The following is a 23,611-nucleotide window of genomic DNA, read 5'->3' as shown; positions in this document are numbered from 1 at the left end:
TACCCTCACAATGACCCCACAATGACCCCACTATCCCCTCATTTCCCCCCAATGACCCCCCCAATGAGCCCCCAACTGGCCCCCCAACCCCCTCATTTCTCCCCAACCCCGTCCCAATACCGCCCTCAATGCCCCCCAACCCCCTCATTTCCCCCCAAACCACCCCAACCCCCCCAATGACCCCCCAGCCCGCCCAAACCCCCCCCAATGACCCCCAATAACCCTCCCCAATGACCCCCCAATGAGCCCTCAATGACCCCCCGACCCCCTCATTTCCCCCCAGCAGCCCCCCAACCTCCTCAATAGCCCCCAATACCCCCCCAATGACCCCCCAACTCCTTCATTTCCCCCCAATACCCCCCTCAATGACCCCCCAACCCCCTCATTTCCCCCCAATGACCCCCCAACCCCCCCATACCCTCCCAATACCCCTCCAATGACCCCCAATACCCCCTCAAACCCCCTCATTTCCCCCCAAATCCCCCCAATACCCCCCCAATGCTCCCTAAGCCCTCCCAACACCCCCCAATCCCCCCCAAACCTCCCTCATTGAACCCCAACCCCCTCATTTCCCCCCAATACCCCCCTCAATGACCCCCCAACCCCCTCATTTCCCCCCAATACCCCCCCAATGCCCCCCCAAACCCCGCCAATGACCCTCAAATAACCCCCTAATGACCCCCAATAACCCCCAATGAGCCCCCAATGACCCCCATACCCCCTCATTTCCCCCCAATACCCCCCCAAACCCCCCAATAGCCCCCAATACCCCCCCAGTGACTCCCCAACTCCTTCATTTTCCCCCAATACCTCCCTCAATTCCCCCCTCATTGACCCCCCCAACCCCCTCATTTCCCCCCAATGACCCCGCAACCCCTCCATACCCTCCCAATACCCCTCCAATGACCCCCCCAATACCCCCCCAACCCCCTCATTTCCCCCCAATACCCCCCAATCCCCCCCCAATGAGCCCCCAATGACTCCCAATGACCCCCCAACCCCCCTCCTTTCCCCCCCAATACCCCCAATACCCCCCCCAAACCCACTCAATGCCCCCCCAATGACCCCCCCAACCCCCCTCATTTCCCCCCAAGCCCCCGAATACCCCCCCCAAACCCCCCCAATACCCCCCCAATACCCTCCCAAAACCCCCCCAATACCCCCCCAATGCCCCCCCAACCCCCTCATTTCCCCCCAAACGCCCCCAATACCCCCCAATGACCCCCAAAACCCCCTCATTCCCCCCCCTCTTTGCCCCCCCCCCTCTTTGCCCCCCCCCCTCAGGGTCACCACCATCCGCCTTGGGAAGCACAACCTTTTCACCAGGGAAGAAGGGGAGGAGAGGAAGATGGTGCAGCAGCTTTTCCCCCCACCCGCATTACGACCCCCACCACCAAAGACAACGACATCATGCTGGTCAAACTGCTCACCCCCATCCGCCTCAGCGCCACCGTGCGCCCCCGTCCCCATCGCCTCCTGCCCCCCAACGCCCGGAACTTCCTGCGTCACCTCAGGGGTGGGGGGGCCACCACGTCACCGGAAGGTAAAAAGACCCCCCCCAGCCCCCCCATCAGCCCCCCAACCTCATATAGGAGCTCCTTTCATTTGGATTTGCTACGTTCCCCCCCCTAACCCTAACCCTAACCCTAACCCTAACCCTAACCTTAACCCTAACCTTAACCCTAACCCTAACCCTAACCCTAACCCTAACCTTAACCCTAACCCTAACCCTACACTAACCCTAACCCTAACCTTAACCCTAACCCTAACCCTAACCCTAACCCTAACCCTAACCCTGACCCTAACCCTAACCTAACCCTAACACTAACACTAACCCTAACCCTAACCCTAACCCTAACCCTAACCCTAACCCTAACCCTAACCCTAACCCTAACCCTAACCCTAACCCTGACCCTAACCCTAACACTAACCCTAACCCTAACCTTAACCTTAACCTTAACCCTAACCCCAAACCCTACCCTAACCCTAACCCTAACCCTAACCCTAACCCTAACCCTAACCCTACCCCTAACCCTACCCTAACCCTAACCCTAACCCTAACCCTAACCCTAACCCTAACCCTAACCCTAACCCTACCCTAACCCTAACCCTACCCTAAACCTAACCTTAACCTTAACCTTAACCCTAACCCTAACCCTACCCTAACCCTAACCCTAACCCTAACCCTAACCCTGACCCTAACCCTAACCCTACCCCTAACCCTAACCCTAACCCTACCCTAACCCTAACCCTAACCCTAACCCTAACCCTAACCCTAACCCTAACCCTAACCCTAACCCTTCCCCCCCCTAACCCTAACCCTAACCCTAACCCTAACCCTAACCTTAACCCTAACCCTAACCCTACCCCTAACGCTACCCTAACCCTAACCCTAACCCTGACCCTTATTTTCATAGAAATCCCTGTTTTTCCCCTTAAATATTGCTTATTTTCATAGAAATCCCTGTTTTTCCCTGAAATATCGCTTATTTTCATAGAAATCCCTGTTTTTAACCTGAAATATCGCTTATTTTCATAGAAATCCCTGTTTTTATCCTTAAATATCGCTTATTTTCATAGAAATCCCTGTTTTTAAACCTGAAATATCGCTTATTTTCATAGAAATCCCTGTTTTTTCTTTCCCCCTGAAATATCGCTTATTTTCATAGAAATCCCTGTTTTTATCCTTAAATATCGCTTATTTTCATAGAAATCCCTGTTTTTTATCCTGAAATATCGCTTATTTTCATAGAAATCCCTGTTTTTAACCTTAAATATCACTTATTTTCATAGAAATCCCTGTTTTTATCCTGAAATATCGCTTATTTTCATAGAAATCCCTGTTTTTATCCTTAAATATCGCTTATTTTCATAGAAATCCCTGTTTTTCCCCTGAAATATCGCTTATTTTCATAGAAATCCCTGTTTTTAACCTTAAATATCGCTTATTTTCATAGAAATCCCTGTTTTTATCCTGAAATATCGCTTATTTTCATAGAAATCCCTGTTTTTATCCTGAAATATCGCTTATTTTCATAGAAATCCCTGTTTTTATCCTTAAATATCGCTTATTTTCATAGAAATCCCTGTTTTTAACCTTAAATATCACTTATTTTCATAGAAATCCCTGTTTTTAACCTTAAATATCGCTTATTTTCATAGAAATCCCTGTTTTTTCCCCTGAAATATCGCTTATTTTCATAGAAATCCCTGTTTTTAACCTTAAATATCACTTATTTTCATAGAAATCCCTGTTTTTTCCCCTGAAATATCGCTTATTTTCATAGAAATCCTGTTTTTATCCTGAAATATCGCTTATTTTCATAGAAATCCCTGTTTTTTCACCTGAAATATCGCTTATTTTCATAGAAATCCCTGTTTTTATCCTTAAATATCGCTTATTTTCATAGAAATCCCTGTTTTTATCCTGAAATATCGCTTATTTTCATAGAAATCCCTGTTTTTATCCTTAAATATCGCTTATTTTCATAGAAATCCCTGTTTTTATCCTTAAATATCGCTTATTTTCATAGAAATCCCTGTTTTTAACCTTAAATATCGCTTATTTTCATAGAAATCCCTGTTTTTAACCTGAAATATCGCTTATTTTCATAGAAATCCCTGTTTTTCCCTTAAATATCGCTTATTTTCATAGAAATCCCTGTTTTTATCCTTAAATATCGCTTATTTTCATAGAAATCCCTGTTTTTAACCTGAAATATCGCTTATTTTCATAGAAATCCCTGTTTTTATCCTTAAATATCGCTTATTTCATAGAAATCCCTGTTTTTCCCCCTGAAATATCGCTTATTTTCATAGAAATCCCTGTTTTTATCCTTAAATATCGCTTATTTTCATAGAAATCCCTGTTTTTATCCTGAAATATCGCTTATTTTCATAGAAATCCCTGTTTTTCCCCTTAAATATCGCTTATTTTCATAGAAATCCCTGTTTTTATCCTAAAATATCGCTTATTTTCATAGAAATCCCTGTTTTTAACCTTAAATATCGCTTATTTTCATAGAAATCCCTGTTTTTCCCCCTAAAATATCGCTTATTTTCATAGAAATCCCTGTTTTTAAACCTTAAATATCGCTTATTTTCATAGAAATCCCTGTTTTTAACCTGAATATATCGCTTATTTTCATAGAAATCCCTGTTTTTTCCCCTTAAATATCGCTTATTTTCATAGAAATCCCTGTTTTTATCCTTAAATATCGCTTATTTTCATAGAAATCCCTGTTTTTAACCTGAAATATCGCTTATTTTCATAGAAATCCCTGTTTTTAACCTTAAATATCGCTTATTTTCATAGAAATCCCTGTTTTTCCCCTGAAATATCGCTTATTTTCATAGAAATCCCTGTTTTTATCCTTAAATATCGCTTATTTTCATAGAAATCCCTGTTTTTATCCTAAAATATCGCTTATTTTCATAGAAATCCCTGTTTTTAACCTTAAATATCGCTTATTTTCATAGAAATCCCTGTTTTTTCCCCTGAAATATCGCTTATTTTCATAGAAATCCCTGTTTTTTATCCTTAAATATCGCTTATTTTCATAGAAATCCCTGTTTTTATCCTTAAATATCGCTTATTTTCATAGAAATCCCTGTTTTTATCCTGAAATATCGCTTATTTTCATAGAAATCCCTGTTTTTAAACCTTAAATATCGCTTATTTTCATAGAAATCCCCTGTTTTTCCCCTGAAATATCGCTTATTTTCATAGAAATCCCTGTTTTTTCCCCCTTAAATATCGCTTATTTTCATAGAAATCCCTGTTTTTTCCCTGAAATATCGCTTATTTTCATAGAAATCCCTGTTTTTAACCTGAAATATCGCTTATTTTCATAGAAATCCCTGTTTTTCCCCTAAAATATCGCTTATTTTCATAGAAATCCCTGTTTTTATCCTGAAATATCGCTTATTTTCATAGAAATCCCTGTTTTCTTCCCCTGAAATATCGCTTATTTTCATAGAAATCCCTGTTTTTCCCCTGAAATATCGCTTATTTTCATAGAAATCCCTGTTTTTAACCTGAAATATCGCTTATTTTCATAGAAATCCCTGTTTTTAACCTGAAATATCGCTTATTTTCATAGAAATCCCTGTTTTTTATCCTTAAATATCGCTTATTTTCATAGAAATCCCTGTTTTTTAACCTTAAATATCGCTTATTTCATAGAAATCCCTGTTTTTCCCCTGAAATATCGCTTATTTTCATAGAAAATCCCCTGTTTTTATCCTGAAATATCGCTTATTTTCATAGAAATCCCTGTTTTTAAACCTGAAATATCGCTTATTTTCATAGAAATCCCTGTTTTTCACCTGAAATATCGCTTATTTTCATAGAAATCCCTGTTTTTAACCTGAAATATCGCTTATTTTCATAGAAATCCCTGTTTTTATCCTTAAATATCGCTTATTTTCATAGAAATCCCCTGTTTTTAACCCTTAAATATCGCTTATTTTCATAGAAATCCCTGTTTTTCCCCTGAAATATCGCTTATTTTCATAGAAATCCCTGTTTTTTATCCTGAAATATCGCTTATTTTCATAGAAATCCCTGTTTTTCTTCCCCTTAAATATCGCTTATTTTCATAGAAATCCCTGTTTTTTCCCCTTAAATATCGCTTATTTTCATAGAAATCCCTGTTTTTTTCCCCTTAAATATCGCTTATTTTCATAGAAATCCCTGTTTTTTTCCCCCTTAAATATCGCTTATTTTCATAGAAATCCCTGTTTTTCCCCCTTAAATATCGCTTATTTTCATAGAAATCCCTGTTTTAACCTGAAATATCGCTTATTTTCATAGAAATCCCTGTTTTTAACCTTAAATATCGCTTATTTTCATAGAAATCCCTGTTTTTATCCTGAAATATCGCTTATTTTCATAGAAATCTCTGTTTTTATCCTTAAATATCGCTTATTTTCATAGAAATCCCTGTTTTTATTAACCTAAAATATCGCTTATTTTCATAGAAATCCCTGTTTTTTAACCTTAAATATCGCTTATTTTCATAGAAATCCCTGTTTTTAATCCTTAAATATCGCTTATTTTCATAGAAATCCCTGTTTTTTCCCCTAAAATATCGCTTATTTTCATAGAAATCCCTGTTTTTATCCTTAAATATCGCTTATTTTCATAGAAATCCCTGTTTTCAACCTTAAATATCGCTTATTTTCATAGAAATTCCCTGTTTTTATCCTGAAATATCGCTTATTTTCATAGAAATCCCTGTTTTTCCCCCTGAAATATCGCTTATTTTCATAGAAATCCCTGTTTTTAACCTGAAATATCGCTTATTTTCATAGAAATCCCCTGTTTTTAACCTTAAATATCGCTTATTTTCATAGAAATCCCTGTTTTTAACCTGAAATATTGCTTATTTTCATAGAAATCCCTGTTTTTATCCTTAAATATCACTTATTTTCATAGAAATCCCTGTTTTTATCCTTAAATATCGCTTATTTTCATAGAAATCCCCTGTTTTTATCCTGAAATATCGCTTATTTTCATAGAAATCCCTGTTTTTTAACCTTAAATATCGCTTATTTTCATAGAAATCCCTGTTTTTCCCCTGAAATATCGCTTATTTTCATAGAAATCCCTGTTTCTTTCCCCTGAAATATCGCTTATTTTCATAGAAATCCCTGTTTTTTCCCCTTAAATATTGCTTATTTTCATAGAAATCCCTGTTTTTATCCTGAAATATCGCTTATTTTCATAGAAATCCCTGTTTTTATCCTTAAATATCGCTTATTAAATCCCTGTTTTTATCCTTAAATATCGCTTATTTTCATAGAAATCCCTGTTTTTAACCTGAAATATCGCTTATTTTCATAGAAATCCCTGTTTTTATCCTGAAATATCGCTTATTTTCATAGAAATCCCTGTTTTTAACCTTAAATATCGCTTATTTTCATAGAAATCCCTGTTTTTAACCTTAAATATCGCTTATTTTCATAGAAATCCCTGTTTTTATCCTGAAATATCGCTTATTTTCATAGAAATCCCTGTTTTTAAACCTGAAATATCGCTTATTTTCATAGAAATCCCTGTTTTTAACCTGAAATATCGCTTATTTTCATAGAAATCCCTGTTTTTATCCTGAAATATCGCTTATTTTCATAGAAATCCCTGTTTTTAACCTTAAATATCGCTTATTTTCATAGAAATCCCTGTTTTTAACCTTAAATATCGCTTATTTTCATAGAAATCCCTGTTTTTATCCTGAAATATCGCTTATTTTCATAGAAATCCCTGTTTTTAACCTGAAATATCGCTTATTTTCATAGAAATCCCTGTTTTTTCCCCTAAAATATCGCTTATTTTCATAGAAATCCCTGTTTTTATCCTGAAATATCGCTTATTTTCATAGAAATCCCTGTTTTTTCCCCTGAAATATCGCTTATTTCATAGAAATCCCTGTTTTTCCCCCTGAAATATCGCTTATTTTCATAGAAATCCCTGTTTTTAACCTGAAATATCGCTTATTTTCATAGAAATCCCTGTTTTTAACCTGAAATATCGCTTATTTTCATAGAAATCCCTGTTTTTATCCTTAAATATCGCTTATTTTCATAGAAATCCCTGTTTTTAACCTTAAATATCGCTTATTTTCATAGAAATCCCTGTTTTTCCCCTGAAATATCGCTTATTTTCATAGAAATCCCTGTTTTTATCCTGAAATATCGCTTATTTTCATAGAAATCCCTGTTTTTAACCTGAAATATCGCTTATTTTCATAGAAATCCCTGTTTTTCACCTGAAATATCGCTTATTTTCATAGAAATCCCTGTTTTTAACCTGAAATATCGCTTATTTTCATAGAAATCCCTGTTTTTATCCTTAAATATCGCTTATTTTCATAGAAATCCCTGTTTTTAACCTTAAATATCGCTTATTTTCATAGAAATCCCTGTTTTTCCCCTGAAATATCGCTTATTTTCATAGAAATCCCTGTTTTTATCCTGAAATATCGCTTATTTTCATAGAAATCCCTGTTTTTCCCCCTTAAATATCGCTTATTTTCATAGAAATCCCTGTTTTTATCCTTAAATATCGCTTATTTTCATAGAAATCCCTGTTTTTATCCTTAAATATCGCTTATTTTCATAGAAATCCCTGTTTCTTCCCCTTAAATATCGCTTATTTTCATAGAAATCCCTGTTTTTCCCCTTAAATATCGCTTATTTTCATAGAAATCCCTGTTTTTCCCCTTAAATATCGCTTATTTTCATAGAAATCCCTGTTTTCTTCCCCTTAAATATCGCTTATTTTCATAGAAATCCCTGTTTTTCCCCTTAAATATCGCTTATTTTCATAGAAATCCCTGTTTTTAACCTGAAATATCGCTTATTTTCATAGAAATCCCTGTTTTTATCCTTAAATATCGCTTATTTTCATAGAAATCCCTGTTTTTAACCTTAAATATCGCTTATTTTCATAGAAATCCCTGTTTTTATCCTGAAATATCGCTTATTTTCATAGAAATCTCTGTTTTTATCCTTAAATATCGCTTATTTTCATAGAAATCCCTGTTTTTAACCTAAAATATCGCTTATTTTCATAGAAATCCCTGTTTTTAACCTTAAATATCGCTTATTTTCATAGAAATCCCTGTTTTTATCCTTAAATATCGCTTATTTTCATAGAAATCCCTGTTTTTCCCCTAAAATATCGCTTATTTTCATAGAAATCCCTGTTTTTATCCTTAAATATCGCTTATTTTCATAGAAATCCCTGTTTTCAACCTTAAATATCGCTTATTTTCATAGAAATCCCTGTTTTTATCCTGAAATATCGCTTATTTTCATAGAAATCCCTGTTTTTCCCCTGAAATATCGCTTATTTTCATAGAAATCCCTGTTTTTAACCTGAAATATCGCTTATTTTCATAGAAATCCCTGTTTTTAACCTTAAATATCGCTTATTTTCATAGAAATCCCTGTTTTTAACCTGAAATATTGCTTATTTTCATAGAAATCCCTGTTTTTATCCTTAAATATCACTTATTTTCATAGAAATCCCTGTTTTTATCCTTAAATATCGCTTATTTTCATAGAAATCCCTGTTTTTATCCTGAAATATCGCTTATTTTCATAGAAATCCCTGTTTTTAACCTTAAATATCGCTTATTTTCATAGAAATCCCTGTTTTTCCCCTGAAATATCGCTTATTTTCATAGAAATCCCTGTTTTTTCCCCTGAAATATCGCTTATTTTCATAGAAATCCCTGTTTTTCCCCTTAAATATTGCTTATTTTCATAGAAATCCCTGTTTTTATCCTGAAATATCGCTTATTTTCATAGAAATCCCTGTTTTTATCCTTAAATATCGCTTATTTTCATAGAAATCCCTGTTTTTAACCTGAAATATCGCTTATTTTCATAGAAATCCCTGTTTTTATCCTGAAATATCGCTTATTTTCATAGAAATCCCTGTTTTTAACCTTAAATATCGCTTATTTTCATAGAAATCCCTGTTTTTAACCTTAAATATCGCTTATTTTCATAGAAATCCCTGTTTTTATCCTGAAATATCGCTTATTTTCATAGAAATCCCTGTTTTTAACCTGAAATATCGCTTATTTTCATAGAAATCCCTGTTTTTAACCTGAAATATCGCTTATTTTCATAGAAATCCCTGTTTTTATCCTGAAATATCGCTTATTTTCATAGAAATCCCTGTTTTTAACCTTAAATATCGCTTATTTTCATAGAAATCCCTGTTTTTTCCCCTGAAATATCGCTTATTTTCATAGAAATCCCTGTTTTCAACCTTAAATATCGCTTATTTTCATAGAAATCCCTGTTTTTATCCTGAAATATCGCTTATTTTCATAGAAATCCCTGTTTTTATCCTGAAATATCGCTTATTTTCATAGAAATCCCTGTTTTTATCCTTAAATATCGCTTATTTTCATAGAAATCCCTGTTTTTATCCTTTAATATCGCTTATTTTCATAGAAATCCCTGTTTTTATCCTGAAATATCGCTTATTTTCATAGAAATCCCTGTTTTTAACCTGAAATATCGCTTATTTTCATAGAAATCCCTGTTTTTAACCTAAACTATCCCTTATTTTCATAGAAATCCCTGTTTTTAACCTGAAATATCGCTTATTTTCATAGAAATCCCTGTTTTTAACCTTAAATATCGCTTATTTTCATAGAAATCCCTGTTTTTTCCCCTGAAATATCGCTTATTTTCATAGAAATCCCTGTTTTTATCCTTAAATATCGCTTATTTTCATAGAAATCCCTGTTTTTAACCTAAAATATCGCTTATTTTCATAGAAATCCCTGTTTTTAACCTGAAATATCGCTTATTTTCATAGAAATCCCTGTTTTTAACCTAAAATATCGCTTATTTTCATAGAAATCCCTGTTTTTATCCTGAAATATCGCTTATTTTCATAGAAATCCCTGTTTTTTCCCCTGAAATATCGCTTATTTTCATAGAAATCCCTGTTTTTAACCTTAAATATCGCTTATTTTCATAGAAATCCCTGTTTTTAACCTTAAATATCGCTTATTTTCATAGAAATCCCTGTTTTTCCCCCTTAAATATCGCTTATTTTCATAGAAATCCCTGTTTTTCCCCTAAAATATCGCTTATTTTCATAGAAATCCCTGTTTTTAACCTGAAATATCGCTTATTTTCATAGAAATCCCTGTTTTTAACCTGAAATATCGCTTATTTTCATAGAAATCCCTGTTTTTAACCTGAAATATCGCTTATTTTCATAGAAATCCCTGTTTTTATCCTGAAATATCGCTTATTTTCATAGAAATCCCTGTTTTTATCCTTAAATATCGCTTATTTTCATAGAAATCCCTGTTTTTATCCTGAAATATCGCTTATTTTCATAGAAATCCCTGTTTTTAACCTGAAATATCGCTTATTTTCATAGAAATCCCTGTTTTTCACCTTAAATATCGCTTATTTTCATAGAAATCCCTGTTTTTATCCTGAAATATCGCTTATTTTCATAGAAATCCCTGTTTTTATCCTTAAATATCGCTTATTTTCATAGAAATCCCTGTTTTTATCCTGAAATATCGCTTATTTTCATAGAAATCCCTGTTTTTATCCTTAAATATCGCTTATTTTCATAGAAATCCCTGTTTTTTCCCCTGAAATATCGCTTATTTTCATAGAAATCCCTGTTTTTAACCTTAAATATCGCTTATTTTCATAGAAATCCCTGTTTTTATCCTGAAATATCGCTTATTTTCATAGAAATCCCTGTTTTTCCCCTTAAATATCACTTATTTTCATAGAAATCCCTGTTTTTAACCTGAAATATCGCTTATTTTCATAGAAATCCCTGTTTTTATCCTGAAATATCGCTTATTTTCATAGAAATCCCTGTTTTTAACCTGAAATATCGCTTATTTTCATAGAAATCCCTGTTTTTATCCTGAAATATCGCTTATTTTCATAGAAATCCCTGTTTTTATCCTGAAATATCGCTTATTTTCATAGAAATCCCTGTTTTTAACCTGAAATATCGCTTATTTTCATAGAAATCCCTGTTTTTTTTCCTAAAATATCGCTTATTTTCATAGAAATCCCTGTTTTTATCCTGAAATATCGCTTATTTTCATAGAAATCCCTGTTTTTCCCCTGAAATGTCGCTTATTTTCATAGAAATCCCTGTTTTTATCCTTAAATATCGCTTATTTTCATAGAAATCCCTGTTTTTAACCTGAAATATCGCTTATTTTCATAGAAATCCCTGTTTTTATCCTGAAATATCGCTTATTTTCGTAGAAATCCCTGTTTTTTCCCGAAATATCGCTTATTTTCATAGAAATCCCTGTTTTTCCCCTTAAATATCGCTTATTTTCATAGAAATCCCTGTTTTTAACCTGAAATATCGCTTATTTTCATAGAAATCCCTGTTTTTAACCTGAAATATCGCTTATTTTCATAGAAATCCCTGTTTTTCCCCCTTAAATATCGCTTATTTTCATAGAAATCCCTGTTTTTATCCTGAAATATCGCTTATTTTCATAGAAATCCCTGTTTTTTCCCCTAAAATATCGCTTATTTTCATTTAAATCCCTGTTTTTAACCTTAAATATCGCTTATTTTCATAGAAATCCCTGTTTTTATCCTGAAATATCTCTTATTTTTCATAGAAATCCCTGTTTTTCCCCTTAAATATCGCTTATTTTCATAGAAATCCCTGTTTTTAACCTGAAATATCGCTTATTTTCATAGAAATCCCTGTTTTTAACCTGAAATATCGCTTATTTTCATAGAAATCCCTGTTTTTATCCTGAAATATCGCTTATTTTCATAGAAATCCCTGTTTTTAACCTGAAATATCGCTTATTTTCATAGAAATCCCTGTTTTTCCCCTGAAATATCGCTTATTTTCATAGAAATCCCTGTTTTTATCCTGAAATATCGCTTATTTTCATAGAAATCCCTGTTTTTAACCTGAAATATCGCTTATTTTCATAGAAATCCCTGTTTTTAACCTGAAATATCGCTTATTTTCATAGAAATCCCTGTTTTTCACCTTAAATATCGCTTATTTTCATAGAAATCCCTGTTTTTAACCTGAAATATCGCTTATTTTCATAGAAATCCCTGTTTTTATCCTGAAATATCGCTTATTTTCATAGAAATCCCTGTTTTTAACCTGAAATATCGCTTATTTTCATAGAAATCCCTGTTTTTAACCTTAAATATCGCTTATTTTCATAGAAATCCCAGTTTTTATCCTTAAATATCGCTTATTTTCATAGAAATCCCTGTTTTTAACCTTAAATATCGCTTATTTTCATAGAAATCCCTGTTTTTCCCCTGAAATATCGCTTATTTTCATAGAAATCCCTGTTTTTAAACCTTAAATATCGCTTATTTTCATAGAAATCCCTGTTTTTATCCTAAAATATCGCTTATTTTCATAGAAATCCCTGTTTTTTCCCCTTAAATATCGCTTATTTTCATAGAAATCCCTGTTTTTAACCTGAAATATCCCTTATTTTCATAGAAATCCCTGTTTTTAACCTTAAATATCGCTTATTTTCATAGAAATCCCTGTTTTTTCACCTTAAATATCGCTTATTTTCATAGAAATCCCTGTTTTTCACCTTAAATATCGCTTATTTTCATAGAAATCCCTGTTTTTATCCTAAAATATCGCTTATTTTCATAGAAATCCCTGTTTTTAACCTTAAATATCGCTTATTTTCATAGAAATCCCTGTTTTTAACCTTAAATATCCCTTATTTTCATAGAAATCCCTGTTTTTCCCTTTAAATATCGCTTATTTTCATAGAAATCCCTGTTTTTAACCTTAAATATCGCTTATTTTCATAGAAATCCCTGTTTTTATCCTTAAATATCGCTTATTTTCATAGAAATCCCTGTTTTTAACCTTAAATATCGCTTATTTTCATAGAAATCCCTGTTTTTTCCCCTAAAATATCGCTTATTTTCATAGAAATCCCTGTTTTTTCCCCTAAAATATCGCTTATTTTCATAGAAATCCCTGTTTTTAACCTTAAATATCGCTTATTTTCATAGAAATCCCTGTTTTTTAACCTTAAATATCGCTTATTTTCATAGAAATCCCTGTTTTTAACCTTAAATATCGCTTATTTTCATAGAAATCCCTGTTTTTAACCTTAAATATCGCTTATTTTCATAGAAATCCCTGTTTTTTCCCCTGAAATATCGCTTATTTTCATAGAAATCCCTGTTTTTAACCTGAAATATCGCTTATTTTCATAGAAATCCCTGTTTTTAACCTGAAATATCGCTTATTTTCATAGAAATCCCTGTTTTTAACCTTAAATATCGCTTATTTTCATAGAAATCCCTGTTTTTTCCCCTTAAATATCGCTTATTTTCATAGAAATCCCTGTTTTTATCCTGAAATATCGCTTATTTTCATAGAAATCCCTGTTTTTTATCCTTAAATATCGCTTATTTTCATAGAAATCCCTGTTTTTATCCTGAAATATCGCTTATTTTCATAGAAATCCCTGTTTTTCCCCTGAAATATCGCTTATTTTCATAGAAATCCCTGTTTTTAACCTTAAATATCGCTTATTTTCATAGAAATCCCTGTTTTTAACCTTAAATATCGCTTATTTTCATAGAAATCCCTGTTTTTAACCTGAAATATCGCTTATTTTCATAGAAATCCCTGTTTTTTCCCCTTAAATATCGCTTATTTTCATAGAAATCCCTGTTTTTCCCCTGAAATATCGCTTATTTTCATAGAAATCCCTGTTTTTAACCTGAAATATCGCTTATTTTCATAGAAATCCCTGTTTTTCCCCTAAAATATCGCTTATTTTCATAGAAATCCCTGTTTTTAACCTTAAATATCGCTTATTTTCATAGAAATCCCTGTTTTTATCCTTAAATATCGCTTATTTTCATAGAAATCCCTGTTTTTAACCTGAAATATCGCTTATTTTCATAGAAATCCCTGTTTTTAACCTGAAATATCGCTTATTTTCATAGAAATCCCTGTTTTTAACCTGAAATATCGCTTATTTTCATAGAAATCCCTGTTTTTATCCTGAAATATCGCTTATTTTCATAGAAATCCCTGTTTTTATCCTTAAATATCGCTTATTTTCATAGAAATCCCTGTTTTTATCCTGAAATATCGCTTATTTTCATAGAAATCCCTGTTTTTAACCTGAAATATCGCTTATTTTCATAGAAATCCCTGTTTTTCACCTTAAATATCGCTTATTTTCATAGAAATCCCTGTTTTTATCCTGAAATATCGCTTATTTTCATAGAAATCCCTGTTTTTAACCTGAAATATCGCTTATTTTCATAGAAATCCCTGTTTTTAACCTTAAATATCGCTTATTTTCATAGAAATCCCTGTTTTTAACCTGAAATATCGCTTATTTTCATAGAAATCCCTGTTTTTTCCCCTGAAATATCGCTTATTTTCATGGAAATCCCTGTTTTTCACCTTAAATATCGCTTATTTTCATAGAAATCCCTGTTTTTCACCTTAAATATCGCTTATTTTCATAGAAATCCCTGTTTTTCACCTTAAATATCGCTTATTTTCATAGAAATCCCTGTTTTTATCCTAAAATATCGCTTATTTTCATAGAAATCCCTGTTTTTAACCTTAAATATCGCTTATTTTCATAGAAATCCCTGTTTTTAACCTTAAATATCCCTTATTTTCATAGAAATCCCTGTTTTTTCCCTTTAAATATCGCTTATTTTCATAGAAATCCCTGTTTTTAACCTTAAATATCGCTTATTTTCATAGAAATCCCTGTTTTTATCCTTAAATATCGCTTATTTTCATAGAAATCCCTGTTTTTAACCTGAAATATCGCTTATTTTCATAGAAATCCCTGTTTTTAACCTTAAATATCGCTTATTTTCATAGAAATCCCTGTTTTTAACCTTAAATATCGCTTATTTTCATAGAAATCCCTGTTTTTCCCCTAAAATATCGCTTATTTTCATAGAAATCCCTGTTTTTAACCTGAAATATCGCTTATTTTCATAGAAATCCCTGTTTTTTAACCTGAAATATCGCTTATTTTCATAGAAATCCCTGTTTTCTCCCCTTAAATATCGCTTATTTTCATAGAAATCCCTGTTTTTAACCTGAAATATCGCTTATTTTCATAGAAATCCCTGTTTTTAACCTGAAATATTGCTTATTTTCATAGAAATCCCTGTTTTTTCCCCTTAAATATCGCTTATTTTCATAGAAATCCCTGTTTTTAACCTGAAATATCGCTTATTTTCATAGAAATCCCTGTTTTTAACCTGAAATATCGCTTATTTTCATAGAAATCCCTGTTTTTATCCTGAAATATCGCTTATTTTCATAGAAATCCCTGTTTTTAACCTGAAATATCGCTTATTTTCATAGAAATCCCTGTTTTTTCCCCTGAAATATCGCTTATTTTCATAGAAATCCCTGTTTTTATCCTGAAATATCGCTTATTTTCATAGAAATCCCTGTTTTTATCCTTAAATATCGCTTATTTTCATAGAAATCCCTGTTTTTAACCTTAAATATCGCTTATTTTCATAGAAATCCCTGTTTTTCCCCTGAAATATCGCTTATTTTCATAGAAATCCCTGTTTTTAACCTTAAATATCGCTTATTTTCATAGAAATCCCTGTTTTTATCCTAAAATATCGCTTATTTTCATAGAAATCCCTGTTTTTTCCCCTTAAATATCGCTTATTTTCATAGAAATCCCTGTTTTTAACCTGAAATATCCCTTATTTTCATAGAAATCCCTGTTTTTAACCTTAAATATCTCTTATTTTCATAGAAATCCCTGTTTTTCCCCTAAAATATCGCTTATTTTCATAGAAATCCCTGTTTTTCACCTTAAATATCGCTTATTTTCATAGAAATCCCTGTTTTTATCCTAAAATATCGCTTATTTTCATAGAAATCCCTGTTTTTAACCTTAAATATCCCTTATTTTCATAGAAATCCCTGTTTTTCCCTTTAAATATCGCTTATTTTCATAGAAATCCCTGTTTTTATCCTTAAATATCGCTTATTTTCATAGAAATCCCTGTTTTTATCCTTAAATATCGCTTATTTTCATAGAAATCCCTGTTTTTAACCTGAAATATCGCTTATTTTCATAGAAATCCCTGTTTTTATCCTTAAATATCGCTTATTTTCATAGAAATCCCTGTTTTTACCCTAAAATATCGCATATTTTCATAGAAATCCCTGTTTCTATCCTGAAATATCGCTTATTTTCATAGAAATCCCTGTTTTTAACCCTAAAATATTGCTTATTTTCATAGAAATCCCTGTTTTTCCCCTTAAATATCGCTTATTTTCCTAGAAATCCCTGTTTTTAACCTGAAATATCGCTTATTTTCATAGAAATCCCTGTTTTTAACCTTAAATATCGCTTATTTTCATAGAAATCCCTGTTTTTATCCTGAAATATCGCTTATTTTCATAGAAATCCCTGTTTTTAACCTTAAATATCGCTTATTTTCATAGAAATCCCTGTTTTTAACCTTAAATATCGCTTATTTTCATAGAAATCCCTGTTTTTCCCCTGAAATATCGCTTATTTTCATAGAAATCCCTGTTTCTATCCTGAAATATCGCTTATTTTCATAGAAATCCCTGTTTTTAACCCTAAAATATCGCTTATTTTCATAGAAATCCCTGTTTTTCCCCTTAAATATCGCTTATTTTCCTAGAAATCCCTGTTTTTAACCTGAAATATCGCTTATTTTCATAGAAATCCCTGTTTTTCCCCTTAAATATCGCTTATTTTCATAGAAATCCCTGTTTTTAACCTTAAATATCGCTTATTTTCATAGAAATCCCTGTTTTTATCCTGAAATATCGCTTATTTTCATAGAAATCCCTGTTTTTCCCCTTAAATATCGCTTATTTTCATAGAAATCCCTGTTTTTAACCTGAAATATCGCTTATTTTCATAGAAATCCCTGTTTTTATCCTTAAATATCGCTTATTTTCATAGAAATCCCTGTTTTTATCCTGAAATATCGCTTATTTTCATAGAAATCCCTGTTTTTAACCTTAAATATCGCTTATTTTCATAGAAATCCCTGTTTTTATCCTGAAATATCGCTTATTTTCATAGAAATCCCTGTTTTTATCCTGAAATATCGCTTATTTTCATAGAAATCCCTGTTTTTCCCCTTAAATATCGCTTATTTTCCTAGAAATCCCTGTTTTTATCCTGAAATATCGCTTATTTTCATAGAAATCCCTGTTTTTCCCCTTAAATATCGCTTATTTTCATAGAAATCCCTGTTTTTCCCCTAAAATATCACTTATTTTCATAGAAATCCCTGTTTTTCCCCTTAAATATCGCTTATTTTCATAGAAATCCCTGTTTTTAACCTGAAATATCGCTTATTTTCATAGAAATCCCTGTTTTTATCCTTAAATATCGCTTATTTTCATAGAAATCCCTGTTTTTCCCCTTAAATATCGCTTATTTTCATAGAAATCCCTGTTTTTAACCTGAAATATCGCTTATTTTCATAGAAATCCCTGTTTTTAACCTGAAATATCGCTTATTTTCATAGAAATCCCTGTTTTTAACCTGAAATATCGCTTATTTTCATAGAAATCCCTGTTTTTATCCTGAAATATCGCTTATTTTCATAGAAATCCCTGTTTTTCACCTTAAATATCGCTTATTTTCATAGAAATCCCTGTTTTTATCCTAAAATATCGCTTATTTTCATAGAAATCCCTGTTTTTAACCTTAAATATCGCTTATTTTCATAGAAATCCCTGTTTTTAACCTTAAATATCCCTTATTTTCATAGAAATCCCTGTTTTTCCCTTTAAATATCGCTTATTTTCATAGAAATCCCTGTTTTTAACCTTAAATATCGCTTATTTTCATAGAAATCCCTGTTTTTATCCTTAAATATCGCTTATTTTCATAGAAATCCCTGTTTTTAACCTGAAATATCGCTTATTTTCATAGAAATCCCTGTTTTTAACCTTAAATATCGCTTATTTTCATAGAAATCCCTGTTTTTCCCCTAAAATATCACTTATTTTCATAGAAATCCCTGTTTTTAACCTTAAATATCGCTTATTTTCATAGAAATCCCTGTTTTTATCCTGAAATATCGCTTATTTTCATAGAAATCCCTGTTTTTTCCCCTAAAATATCGCTTATTTTCATAGAAATCCCTGTTTTTAACCTTAAATATCGCTTATTTTCATAGAAATCCCTGTTTTTAACCTTAAATATCGCTTATTTTCATAGAAATCCCTGTTTTTAACCTTAAATATCGCTTATTTTCATAGAAATCCCTGTTTTTAACCTTAAATATCGCTTATTTTCATAGAAATCCCTGTTTTTCCCCTTAAATATCGCTTATTTTCATAGAAATCCCTGTTTTTCCCCTTAAATATCGCTTATTTTCATAGAAATCCCTGTTTTTAACCTGAAATATCGCTTATTTTCATAGAAATCCCTGTTTTTAACCTGAAATATCGCTTATTTTCATAGAAATCCCTGTTTTTAACCTGAAATATCGCTTATTTTCATAGAAATCCCTGTTTTTAACCTGAAATATCGCTTATTTTCATAGAAATCCCTGTTTTTATCCTGAAATATCGCTTATTTTCATAGAAATCCCTGTTTTTATCCTTAAATATCGCTTATTTTCATAGAAATCCCTGTTTTTATCCTGAAATATCGCTTATTTTCATAGAAATCCCTGTTTTTAACCTGAAATATCGCTTATTTTCATAGAAATCCCTGTTTTTCACCTTAAATATCGCTTATTTTCATAGAAATCCCTGTTTTTATCCTTAAATATCGCTTATTTTCATAGAAATCCCTGTTTTTATCCTTAAATATCGCTTATTTTCATAGAAATCCCTGTTTTTATCCTGAAATATCGCTTATTTTCATAGAAATCCCTGTTTTTATCCTGAAATATCGCTTATTTTCATAGAAATCCCTGTTTTTCCCCTGAAATATCGCTTATTTTCATAGAAATCCCTGTTTTTAACCTGAAATATCGCTTATTTTCATAGAAATCCCTGTTTTTATCCTGAAATATCGCTTATTTTCATAGAAATCCCTGTTTTTCCCCTTAAATATCACTTATTTTCATAGAAATCCCTGTTTTTAACCTGAAATATCGCTTATTTTCATAGAAATCCCTGTTTTTATCCTGAAATATCGCTTATTTTCATAGAAATCCCTGTTTTTAACCTGAAATATCGCTTATTTTCATAGAAATCCCTGTTTTTATCCTGAAATATCGCTTATTTTCATAGAAATCCCTGTTTTTATCCTGAAATATCGCTTATTTTCATAGAAATCCCTGTTTTTAACCTGAAATATCGCTTATTTTCATAGAAATCCCTGTTTTTTTCCTAAAATATCGCTTATTTTCATAGAAATCCCTGTTTTTATCCTGAAATATCGCTTATTTTCATAGAAATCCCTGTTTTTCCCCTGAAATGTCGCTTATTTTCATAGAAATCCCTGTTTTTATCCTTAAATATCGCTTATTTTCATAGAAATCCCTGTTTTTAACCTGAAATATCGCTTATTTTCATAGAAATCCCTGTTTTTATCCTGAAATATCGCTTATTTTCGTAGAAATCCCTGTTTTTTCCCGAAATATCGCTTATTTTCATAGAAATCCCTGTTTTTCCCCTTAAATATCGCTTATTTTCATAGAAATCCCTGTTTTTAACCTGAAATATCGCTTATTTTCATAGAAATCCCTGTTTTTCCCCTGAAATATCGCTTATTTTCATAGAAATCCCTGTTTTTCCCCTTAAATATCGCTTATTTTCATAGAAATCCCTGTTTTTAACCTGAAATATCGCTTATTTTCATAGAAATCCCTGTTTTTAACCTGAAATATCGCTTATTTTCATAGAAATCCCTGTTTTTATCCTGAAATATCGCTTATTTTCATAGAAATCCCTGTTTTTAACCTGAAATATCGCTTATTTTCATAGAAATCCCTGTTTTTCCCCTGAAATATCGCTTATTTTCATAGAAATCCCTGTTTTTATCCTGAAATATCGCTTATTTTCATAGAAATCCCAGTTTTTATCCTTAAATATCGCTTATTTTCATAGAAATCCCTGTTTTTAACCTTAAATATCGCTTATTTTCATAGAAATCCCTGTTTTTCCCCTGAAATATCGCTTATTTTCATAGAAATCCCTGTTTTTAACCTTAAATATCGCTTATTTTCATAGAAATCCCTGTTTTTATCCTAAAATATCGCTTATTTTCATAGAAATCCCTGTTTTTCCCCTTAAATATCGCTTATTTTCATAGAAATCCCTGTTTTTAACCTGAAATATCCCTTATTTTCATAGAAATCCCTGTTTTTAACCTTAAATATCGCTTATTTTCATAGAAATCCCTGTTTTTCACCTTAAATATCGCTTATTTTCATAGAAATCCCTGTTTTTCACCTTAAATATCGCTTATTTTCATAGAAATCCCTGTTTTTATCCTAAAATATCGCTTATTTTCATAGAAATCCCTGTTTTTAACCTTAAATATCGCTTATTTTCATAGAAATCCCTGTTTTTAACCTTAAATATCCCTTATTTTCATAGAAATCCCTGTTTTTCCCTTTAAATATCGCTTATTTTCATAGAAATCCCTGTTTTTAACCTTAAATATCGCTTATTTTCATAGAAATCCCTGTTTTTATCCTTAAATATCGCTTATTTTCATAGAAATCCCTGTTTTTAACCTTAAATATCGCTTATTTTCATAGAAATCCCTGTTTTTCCCCTAAAATATCGCTTATTTTCATAGAAATCCCTGTTTTTTCCCCTAAAATATCGCTTATTTTCATAGAAATCCCTGTTTTTAACCTTAAATATCGCTTATTTTCATAGAAATCCCTGTTTTTAACCTGAAATATCGCTTATTTTCATAGAAATCCCTGTTTTTAACCTTAAATATCGCTTATTTTCATAGAAATCCCTGTTTTTAACCTTAAATATCGCTTATTTTCATAGAAATCCCTGTTTTTCCCCTTAAATATCGCTTATTTTCATAGAAATCCCTGTTTTTAACCTGAAATATCGCTTATTTTCATAGAAATCCCTGTTTTTAACCTTAAATATCGCTTATTTTCATAGAAATCCCTGTTTTTCCCCTGAAATATCGCTTATTTTCATAGAAATCCCTGTTTTTATCCTGAAATATCGCTTATTTTCATAGAAATCCCTGTTTTTATCCTGAAATATCGCTTATTTTCATAGAAATCCCTGTTTTTAACCTTAAATATCGCTTATTTTCATAGAAATCCCTGTTTTTAACCTGAAATATCGCTTATTTTCATAGAAATCCCTGTTTTTATCCTTAAATATCGCTTATTTTCATAGAAATCCCTGTTTTTAACCTGAAATATCGCTTATTTTCATAGAAATCCCTGTTTTTATCCTGAAATATCGCTTATTTTCATAGAAATCCCTGTTTTTATCCTTAAATATCGCTTATTTTCATAGAAATCCCTGTTTTTATCCTGAAATATCGCTTATTTTCATAGAAATCCCTGTTTTTAACCTGAAATATCGCTTATTTTCATAGAAATCCCTGTTTTTCACCTTAAATATCGCTTATTTTCATAGAAATCCCTGTTTTTATCCTGAAATATCGCTTATTTTCATAGAAATCCCTGTTTTTAACCTGAAATATCGCTTATTTTCATAGAAATCCCTGTTTTTAACCTTAAATATCGCTTATTTTCATAGAAATCCCTGTTTTTAACCTGAAATATCGCTTATTTTCATAGAAATCCCTGTTTTTTCCCCTGAAATATCGCTTATTTTCATAGAAATCCCTGTTTTTAACCTTAAATATCGCTTATTTTCATGGAAATCCCTGTTTTTCACCTTAAATATCGCTTATTTTCATAGAAATCCCTGTTTTTCACCTTAAATATCGCTTATTTTCATAGAAATCCCTGTTTTTATCCTAAAATATCGCTTATTTTCATAGAAATCCCTGTTTTTAACCTTAAATATCGCTTATTTTCATAGAAATCCCTGTTTTTATCCTTAAATATCGCTTATTTTCATAGAAATCCCTGTTTTTCACCTTAAATATCGCTTATTTTCATAGAAATCCCTGTTTTTATCCTAAAATATCGCTTATTTTCATAGAAATCCCTGTTTTTAACCTTAAATATCGCTTATTTTCATAGAAATCCCTGTTTTTAACCTTAAATATCCCTTATTTTCATAGAAATCCCTGTTTTTCCCTTTAAATATCGCTTATTTTCATAGAAATCCCTGTTTTTAACCTTAAATATCGCTTATTTTCATAGAAATCCCTGTTTTTATCCTTAAATATCGCTTATTTTCATAGAAATCCCTGTTTTTAACCTGAAATATCGCTTATTTTCATAGAAATCCCTGTTTTTAACCTTAAATATCGCTTATTTTCATAGAAATCCCTGTTTTTCCCCTTAAATATCGCTTATTTTCATAGAAATCCCTGTTTTTAACCTGAAATATCGCTTATTTTCATAGAAATCCCTGTTTTTAACCTGAAATATCGCTTATTTTCATAGAAATCCCTGTTTTTATCCTTAAATATCGCTTATTTTCATAGAAATCCCTGTTTTTCCCCTGAAATATCGCTTATTTTCATAGAAATCCCTGTTTTTATCCTGAAATATCGCTTATTTTCATAGAAATCCCTGTTTTTATCCTTAAATATCGCTTATTTTCATAGAAATCCCTGTTTTTATCCTGAAATATCGCTTATTTTCATAGAAATCCCTGTTTTTATCCTTAAATATCGCTTATTTTCATAGAAATCCCTGTTTTTAACCTTAAATATCGCTTATTTTCATAGAAATCCCTGTTTTTTCCCCTTAAATATCGCTTATTTTCATAGAAATCCCTGTTTTTAACCTGAAATATCGCTTATTTTCATAGAAATCCCTGTTTTTATCCTTAAATATCGCTTATTTTCATAGAAATCCCTGTTTTTCCCCTGAAATATCGCTTATTTTCATAGAAATCCCTGTTTTTATCCTGAAATATCGCTTATTTTCATAGAAATCCCTGTTTTTTCCCCTTAAATATCCCTTATTTTCA

General features: G+C 32.1%; 2 long non-coding RNA genes across 3 annotated transcripts in view; both read right to left on the bottom strand.

The window, feature by feature from the left end:
- Positions 1-1,266: 1,266 nt before the first annotated feature.
- On the bottom strand, positions 1,267-2,224 carry LOC125687747 (uncharacterized). Of its 2 annotated transcripts, none has more exons than XR_007374372.1 (3): positions 2,162-2,224; positions 1,848-1,943; positions 1,267-1,812 (listed from the first exon to the last, which is right to left on the bottom strand). It is a non-coding gene; the product is annotated as an uncharacterized LOC125687747 (long non-coding RNA). The 2 variants fall into 2 exon arrangements; XR_007374373.1 differs by having other exon boundaries at positions 1,854-1,943.
- Positions 2,225-2,734: 510 nt separating this feature from the next.
- The window catches only part of LOC125687746 (uncharacterized), a 33,534-nt gene continuing 12,657 nt past the window's right edge, over positions 2,735-23,611 (bottom strand). The window contains exons 8-21 of the long non-coding RNA XR_007374371.1: positions 21,907-23,342; positions 21,250-21,660; positions 20,225-20,552; positions 18,832-19,856; positions 17,232-17,313; positions 14,681-14,885; positions 12,498-12,579; positions 11,388-11,510; positions 10,936-11,017; positions 9,785-9,907; positions 9,456-9,496; positions 7,153-7,275; positions 6,824-6,946; positions 2,735-2,974 (exon numbers count right to left, since the gene is read on the bottom strand). This is a non-coding gene — a long non-coding RNA (uncharacterized LOC125687746). The remainder of the gene's footprint in view (positions 2,975-6,823; positions 6,947-7,152; positions 7,276-9,455; positions 9,497-9,784; positions 9,908-10,935; positions 11,018-11,387; positions 11,511-12,497; positions 12,580-14,680; positions 14,886-17,231; positions 17,314-18,831; positions 19,857-20,224; positions 20,553-21,249; positions 21,661-21,906; positions 23,343-23,611) is intronic.

This window comes from Lagopus muta, unplaced genomic scaffold (assembly GCF_023343835.1).
Source record: "Lagopus muta isolate bLagMut1 unplaced genomic scaffold, bLagMut1 primary scaffold_185, whole genome shotgun sequence".
NCBI classification, from domain to species: domain Eukaryota; kingdom Metazoa; phylum Chordata; class Aves; order Galliformes; family Phasianidae; genus Lagopus; species Lagopus muta.
The sequence above is the reverse complement of the archived record's forward strand: the minus strand, read 5'-3'. Positions and strand labels throughout refer to the sequence as shown.